The following is a 7,562-nucleotide window of genomic DNA, read 5'->3' as shown; positions in this document are numbered from 1 at the left end:
GATTTTCTGCACTCAGGCCCCAGCCCAGGGCCAGGGGCCCCTGAGCACATCCTTTGGCCACTTTCCCTGGGAAAGAAAACTCACCAGTCCAGGTTGCTGATGTCAGTTTGTAGGGCTCCCTTGGGTCTATCGGGGCAGCACAAATTTCAGGTAGGGACAACTTCGGTCTGCGATCCATTGTTTGATATAAGGATTCTTTGCCATCAGGCCCCAGCCCAGGGCCAGGGGCCCCTGTGCACATCCTTTGGCCATTTTCCCTGGGAAAGAAAACTCACCAGTCCAGGTTCCTGATGTCAGTTTGTAGGGCTCCCTTGGCTCTATCAGGGCAGAAGAACCTTTAGGAGGGGACAACTTCAGTCTGCTATCCATCCTTCGATATAAGGATTTTCTGTAATCAGGTCTCAGCTCAGGGCTACGGGCCCCTGGGCACATCCTTTGGTCATTTTCCCTGGGAAAGAAAACTCACCATTCCAGGTTGCTGATGTCAGTTTGTAGGGCTCCCTTGGGTCTATCAGGGCAGAAGAACCTTTAGGAGGGGACAACTTCAGTCTGCTATCCATCCTTCGATATAAGGATTTTCTGCACTCAGGTCGAAACCCAGGGCCAGGCGCCCCTGGTCACATCCTTTGGCCATTTTCCCTGGGAAAGAAAACTCAGCAGTCCAGGTTCCTGATGTCAGTTTGTAGGGCTCCCTTGGGCCTATCAGGGCAGCACAAGTTTGAGGTAGGGACAATTTCGGTCTGGGGTCCATCCCTCGATGCATGGATTTTTTGCAGTGAGGTCCCAGCCCAGGGCCAAAGGCCCCTGGGCACATCCTTTGGTCATTTTCCCTGGGAAAGAAAACACACCAGTCCAGGTTCCTGATGTCAGTTTGTAGGGCTCCCTTGGGTCTCTCAGGGCAGCACAACTTTGCGGAGGGGACAACATCAGTCTAGGGTCCATCGTTCGATATAAGGATTTTTTGCAGTCAGGTCCCAGCCAGGAGCCAGGCGCCCCTGGGCACATCCTTTGGCCATTTTCCCTGGAAAAGAAAATTCACCAGTCCAGGTTCCTGATGTCAGTTTGTAGGGCTCCCTTGGGTCTATCGGGGCAGCACAAATTTGAGGTAGGGACACCTTCAGTCTGCAATCCATTCTTTGATAAACGGATTTTTTTGCAGTGAGGTCCCCGCCCAGGGCCAGGGGCCCCTGTGCACATCCTTTGGCCATTTTCCCTGGGAAAGAAAACTCACCAGTCCAGGTTACTGATGTCAGTTTGTAGGGCTCCATTGGGTCTATCAGGGCAGCACAAGTTTGAGGTGCGGACAATATCGGTCTGGGTTCCATCCATTGATATAAGGATATTTGAAGTCAGGTCCCAGCCCAGGGCCAGGGGCCCCTGAGCACATCCTTTGGCCACTTTCCCTGGGAAAGAAAACTCACCAGTCCAGGTTGCTGATGTCAGTTTGTAGGGCTCCCTTGGGTCTATCGGGGCAGCACAAATTTCAGGTAGGGACAACTTCGGTCTGCGATCCATTGTTTGATATAAGGATTCTTTGCCATCAGGCCCCAGCCCAGGGCCAGGGGCCCCTGTGCACATCCTTTGGCCATTTTCCCTGGGAAAGAAAACTCACCAGTCCAGGTTCCTGATGTCAGTTTGTAGAGTTCCCTTGGGCCTATCAGGGCAGCACAACTTTCTGGTGGGGACAACTTCAGTCTGGGGTCCATCCTTCGATATAAGGATTTTTTGCACTCAGGCCCCAGCCCAGGGCCAGGAGCCCCTGGGCACATCCTTTGGCCATTTTCCCTGGGAAAGAAAACTCACCAGTCCAGGTTCCTGATGTCAGTTTGTAGGGCTCCATTGGGTCTATCAGGGTAGCACAAGTTTGAGGTAGGGACAACTTCGGTCTGCGATCCATTCTTTGATATAAGGATTTTCTGCACTCAGGCCCCAGCCCAGGGCCAGGGGCCCCTGAGCACATCCTTTGGCCACTTTCCCTGGGAAAGAAAACTCACCAGTCCAGGTTGCTGATGTCAGTTTGTAGGGCTCCCTTGGGTCTATCGGGGCAGCACAAATTTCAGGTAGGGACAACTTCGGTCTGCGATCCATTGTTTGATATAAGGATTCTTTGCCATCAGGCCCCAGCCCAGGGCCAGGGGCCCCTGTGCACATCCTTTGGCCATTTTCCCTGGGAAAGAAAACTGACCAGTCCAGGTTCCTGATGTCAGTTTGTAGAGTTCCCTTGGGCCTATCAGGGCAGCACAACTTTCTGGTGGGGACAACTTCAGTCTGGGGTCCATCCTTCGATATAAGGATTTTTTGCACTCAGGCCCCAGCCCAGGGCCAGGAGCCCCTGGGCACATCCTTTGGCCATTTTCCCTGGGAAAGAAAACTCACCAGTCCAGGTTCCTGATGTCAGTTTGTAGGGCTCCATTGGGTCTATCAGGGTAGCACAAGTTTGAGGTAGGGACAACTTCGGTCTGCGATCCATTCTTTGATATAAGGATTTTCTGCACTCAGGCCCCAGCCCAGGGCCAGGGGCCCCTGAGCACATCCTTTGGCCACTTTCCCTGGTAAAGAAAACTCACCAGTCCAGGTTTCTGATGTCAGTTTGTAGGGCTCCCTTGGGTCTATCGGGGCAGCACAAATTTCAGGTAGGGACAACTTCGGTCTGCGATCCATTGTTTGATATAAGGATTCTTTGCCATCAGGCCCCAGCCCAGGGCCAGGGGCCCCTGTGCACATCCTTTGGCCATTTTCCCTGGGAAAGAAAACTGACCAGTCCAGGTTCCTGATGTCAGTTTGTAGAGTTCCCTTGGGCCTATCAGGGCAGCACAACTTTCTGGTGGGGACAACTTCAGTCTGGGGTCCATCCTTCGATATAAGGATTTTTTGCACTCAGGTCCCAGCCCAGGGCCAGGAGCCCCTGGGCACATACTTTGGCCATTTTCCCTGGGAAAGAAAACTCACCAGTCCAGGTTCCTGATGTCAGTTTGTAGGGCTCCCTTGGCTCTATCAGGGCAGAAGAACCTTTAGGAGGGGACAACTTCAGTCTGCTATCCATCCTTCGATATAAGGATTTTCTGCAATCAGGTCTCAGCTCAGGGCCACGGGCCCCTGGGCACATCCTTTGGTCATTTTCCCTGGGAAAGAAAACTCACCATTCCAGGTTGCTGATGTCAGTTTGTAGGGCTCCCTTGGCTCTATCAGGGCAGAAGAACCTTTAGGAGGGGACAACTTCAGTCTGCTATCCATCCTTCGATATAAGGATTTTCTGCACTCAGATCGAAACCCAGGGCCAGGCGCCCCTGGTCACATCCTTCTGCCATTTTCCCTGGGAAAGAAAACTCAGCAGTCCAGGTTCCTGATGTCAGTTTGTAGGGCTCCCTTGGGCCTATCAGGGCAGCACAAGTTTGAGGTAGGGACAATTTCGGTCTGGGGTCCATCCCTGGATGCATGGATTTTTTGCAGTGAGGTCCCAGCCCAGGGCCAAAGGCCCCTGGGCACATCCTTTGGCCATTTTCCCTGGGAAAGAAAACACACCAGTCCAGGTTCCTGATGTCAGTTCATAGGGCTCCCTTGGGTCTCTCAGGGCAGCACAACTTTGCGGAGGGGACAACATCAGTCTAGGGTCCATCGTTCGATATAAGGATTTTTTGCAGTCAGGTCCCAGCCAGGGGCCAGGCGCCCCTGGGCACATCCTTTGGCCATTTTCCCTGGAAAAGAAAATTCACCAGTCCAGGTTCCTGATGTCAGTTTGTAGGGCTCCCTTGGGTCTATCGGGGCAGCACAAATTTGAGGTAGGGACAACTTCAGTCTGCAATCCATTCTTTGATAAACGGATTTTTTTGCAGTGAGGTCCCAGCCCAGGGCCAGGGGCCCCTGTGCACATCCTTTGGCCATTTTCCCTGGGAAAGAAAACTCACCAGTCCAGGTTCCTGATGTCAGTTTGTAGGGCTCCATTGGGTCTATCAGGGCAGCACAAGTTTGAGGTGCGGACAATATCGGTCTGGGTTCCATCCATTGATATAAGGATTTTTTTGCAGTGAGGTCCCAGCCCAGGGCCAGGGGCCCCTGAGCACATCCTTTGGCCACTTTCCCTGGGAAAGAAAACTCACCAGTCCAGGTTGCTGATGTCAGTTTGTAGGGCTCCCTTGGGTCTATCGGGGCAGCACAAATTTCAGGTAGGGACAACTTCGGTCTGCGATCTATTGTTTGATATAAGGATTCTTTGCCATCAGGCCCCAGCCCAGGGCCAGGGGCCCCTGTGCACATCCTTTGGCCATTTTCCCTGGGAAAGAAAACTCACCAGTCCAGGTTCCTGATGTCAGTTTGTAGGGCTCCCTTGGCTCTATCAGGGCAGAAGAACCTTTAGGAGGGGACAACTTCAGTCTGCTATCCATCCTTCGATATAAGGATTTTCTGTAATCAGGTCTCAGCTCAGGGCTACGGGCCCCTGGGCACATCCTTTGGTCATTTTCCCTGGGAAAGAAAACTCACCATTCCAGGTTGCTGATGTCAGTTTGTAGGGCTCCCTTGGGTCTATCAGGGCAGAAGAACCTTTAGGAGGGGACAACTTCAGTCTGCTATCCATCCTTCGATATAAGGATTTTCTGCACTCAGGTCGAAACCCAGGGCCAGGCGCCCCTGGTCACATCCTTTGGCCATTTTCCCTGGGAAAGAAAACTCAGCAGTCCAGGTTCCTGATGTCAGTTTGTAGGGCTCCCTTGGGCCTATCAGGGCAGCACAAGTTTGAGGTAGGGACAATTTCGGTCTGGGGTCCATCCCTCGATGCATGGATTTTTTGCAGTGAGGTCCCAGCCCAGGGCCAAAGGCCCCTGGGCACATCCTTTGGTCATTTTCCCTGGGAAAGAAAACACACCAGTCCAGGTTCCTGATGTCAGTTTGTAGGGCTCCCTTGGGTCTCTCAGGGCAGCACAACTTTGCGGAGGGGACAACATCAGTCTAGGGTCCATCGTTCGATATAAGGATTTTTTGCAGTCAGGTCCCAGCCAGGAGCCAGGCGCCCCTGGGCACATCCTTTGGCCATTTTCCCTGGAAAAGAAAATTCACCAGTCCAGGTTCCTGATGTCAGTTTGTAGGGCTCCCTTGGGTCTATCGGGGCAGCACAAATTTGAGGTAGGGACAACTTCAGTCTGCAATCCATTCTTTGATAAACGGATTTTTTTGCAGTGAGGTCCCCGCCCAGGGCCAGGGGCCCCTGTGCACATCCTTTGGCCATTTTCCCTGGGAAAGAAAACTCACCAGTCCAGGTTACTGATGTCAGTTTGTAGGGCTCCATTGGGTCTATCAGGGCAGCACAAGTTTGAGGTGCGGACAATATCGGTCTGGGTTCCATCCATTGATATAAGGATATTTGAAGTCAGGTCCCAGCCCAGGGCCAGGGGCCCCTGAGCACATCCTTTGGCCACTTTCCCTGGGAAAGAAAACTCACCAGTCCAGGTTGCTGATGTCAGTTTGTAGGGCTCCCTTGGGTCTATCGGGGCAGCACAAATTTCAGGTAGGGACAACTTCGGTCTGCGATCCATTGTTTGATATAAGGATTCTTTGCCATCAGGCCCCAGCCCAGGGCCAGGGGCCCCTGTGCACATCCTTTGGCCATTTTCCCTGGGAAAGAAAACTCACCAGTCCAGGTTCCTGATGTCAGTTTGTAGAGTTCCCTTGGGCCTATCACGGCAGCACAACTTTCTGGTGGGGACAACTTCAGTCTGGGGTCCATCCTTCGATATAAGGATTTTTTGCACTCAGGCCCCAGCCCAGGGCCAGGAGCCCCTGGGCACATCCTTTGGCCATTTTCCCTGGGAAAGAAAACTCACCAGTCCAGGTTCCTGATGTCAGTTTGTAGGGCTCCATTGGGTCTATCAGGGTAGCACAAGTTTGACGTAGGGACAACTTCGGTCTGCGATCCATTCTTTGATATAAGGATTTTCTGCACTCAGGCCCCAGCCCAGGGCCAGGGGCCCCTGAGCACATCCTTTGGCCACTTTCCCTGGGAAAGAAAACTCACCAGTCCAGGTTGCTGATGTCAGTTTGTAGGGCTCCCTTGGGTCTATCGGGGCAGCACAAATTTCAGGTAGGGACAACTTCGGTCTGCGATCCATTGTTTGATATAAGGATTCTTTGCCATCAGGCCCCAGCCCAGGGCCAGGGGCCCCTGTGCACATCCTTTGGCCATTTTCCCTGGGAAAGAAAACTGACCAGTCCAGGTTCCTGATGTCAGTTTGTAGAGTTCCCTTGGGCCTATCAGGGCAGCACAACTTTCTGGTGGGGACAACTTCAGTCTGGGGTCCATCCTTCGATATAAGGATTTTTTGCACTCAGGCCCCAGCCCAGGGCCAGGAGCCCCTGGGCACATCCTTTGGCCATTTTCCCTGGGAAAGAAAACTCACCAGTCCAGGTTCCTGATGTCAGTTTGTAGGGCTCCATTGGGTCTATCAGGGTAGCACAAGTTTGAGGTAGGGACAACTTCGGTCTGCGATCCATTCTTTGATATAAGGATTTTCTGCACTCAGGCCCCAGCCCAGGGCCAGGGGCCCCTGAGCACATCCTTTGGCCACTTTCCCTGGTAAAGAAAACTCACCAGTCCAGGTTTCTGATGTCAGTTTGTAGGGCTCCCTTGGGTCTATCGGGGCAGCACAAATTTCAGGTAGGGACAACTTCGGTCTGCGATCCATTGTTTGATATAAGGATTCTTTGCCATCAGGCCCCAGCCCAGGGCCAGGGGCCCCTGTGCACATCCTTTGGCCATTTTCCCTGGGAAAGAAAACTGACCAGTCCAGGTTCCTGATGTCAGTTTGTAGAGTTCCCTTGGGCCTATCAGGGCAGCACAACTTTCTGGTGGGGACAACTTCAGTCTGGGGTCCATCCTTCGATATAAGGATTTTTTGCACTCAGGTCCCAGCCCAGGGCCAGGAGCCCCTGGGCACATACTTTGGCCATTTTCCCTGGGAAAGAAAACTCACCAGTCCAGGTTCCTGATGTCAGTTTGTAGGGCTCCCTTGGCTCTATCAGGGCAGAAGAACCTTTAGGAGGGGACAACTTCAGTCTGCTATCCATCCTTCGATATAAGGATTTTCTGCAATCAGGTCTCAGCTCAGGGCCACGGGCCCCTGGGCACATCCTTTGGTCATTTTCCCTGGGAAAGAAAACTCACCATTCCAGGTTGCTGATGTCAGTTTGTAGGGCTCCCTTGGCTCTATCAGGGCAGAAGAACCTTTAGGAGGGGACAACTTCAGTCTGCTATCCATCCTTCGATATAAGGATTTTCTGCACTCAGGTCGAAACCCAGGGCCAGGCGCCCCTGGTCACATCCTTCTGCCATTTTCCCTGGGAAAGAAAACTCAGCAGTCCAGGTTCCTGATGTCAGTTTGTAGGGCTCCCTTGGGCCTATCAGGGCAGCACAAGTTTGAGGTAGGGACAATTTCGGTCTGGGGTCCATCCCTGGATGCATGGATTTTTTGCAGTGAGGTCCCAGCCCAGGGCCAAAGGCCCCTGGGCACATCCTTTGGCCATTTTCCCTGGGAAAGAAAACACACCAGTCCAGGTTCCTGATGTCAGTTCAT

At 52.8% G+C, this 7,562-nt stretch overlaps 1 long non-coding RNA gene across 1 annotated transcript; it reads right to left on the bottom strand.

The window, feature by feature from the left end:
• Positions 1–418: 418 nt before the first annotated feature.
• Positions 419–2,876, bottom strand: LOC146764934 (uncharacterized). The gene is made up of 3 exons (XR_014950478.1): positions 2,568–2,876; positions 1,232–2,471; positions 419–1,021 (listed from the first exon to the last, which is right to left on the bottom strand). It is a non-coding gene; the product is annotated as an uncharacterized LOC146764934 (long non-coding RNA).
• Positions 2,877–7,562: the final 4,686 nt, after the last annotated feature.

Source organism: Lonchura striata, chromosome 30, assembly GCF_050655825.1.
Source record: "Lonchura striata isolate lonStrDom1 chromosome 30, ASM5065582v1, whole genome shotgun sequence".
Taxonomy (NCBI): domain Eukaryota; kingdom Metazoa; phylum Chordata; class Aves; order Passeriformes; family Estrildidae; genus Lonchura; species Lonchura striata.
The sequence above is the reverse complement of the archived record's forward strand: the minus strand, read 5'-3'. Positions and strand labels throughout refer to the sequence as shown.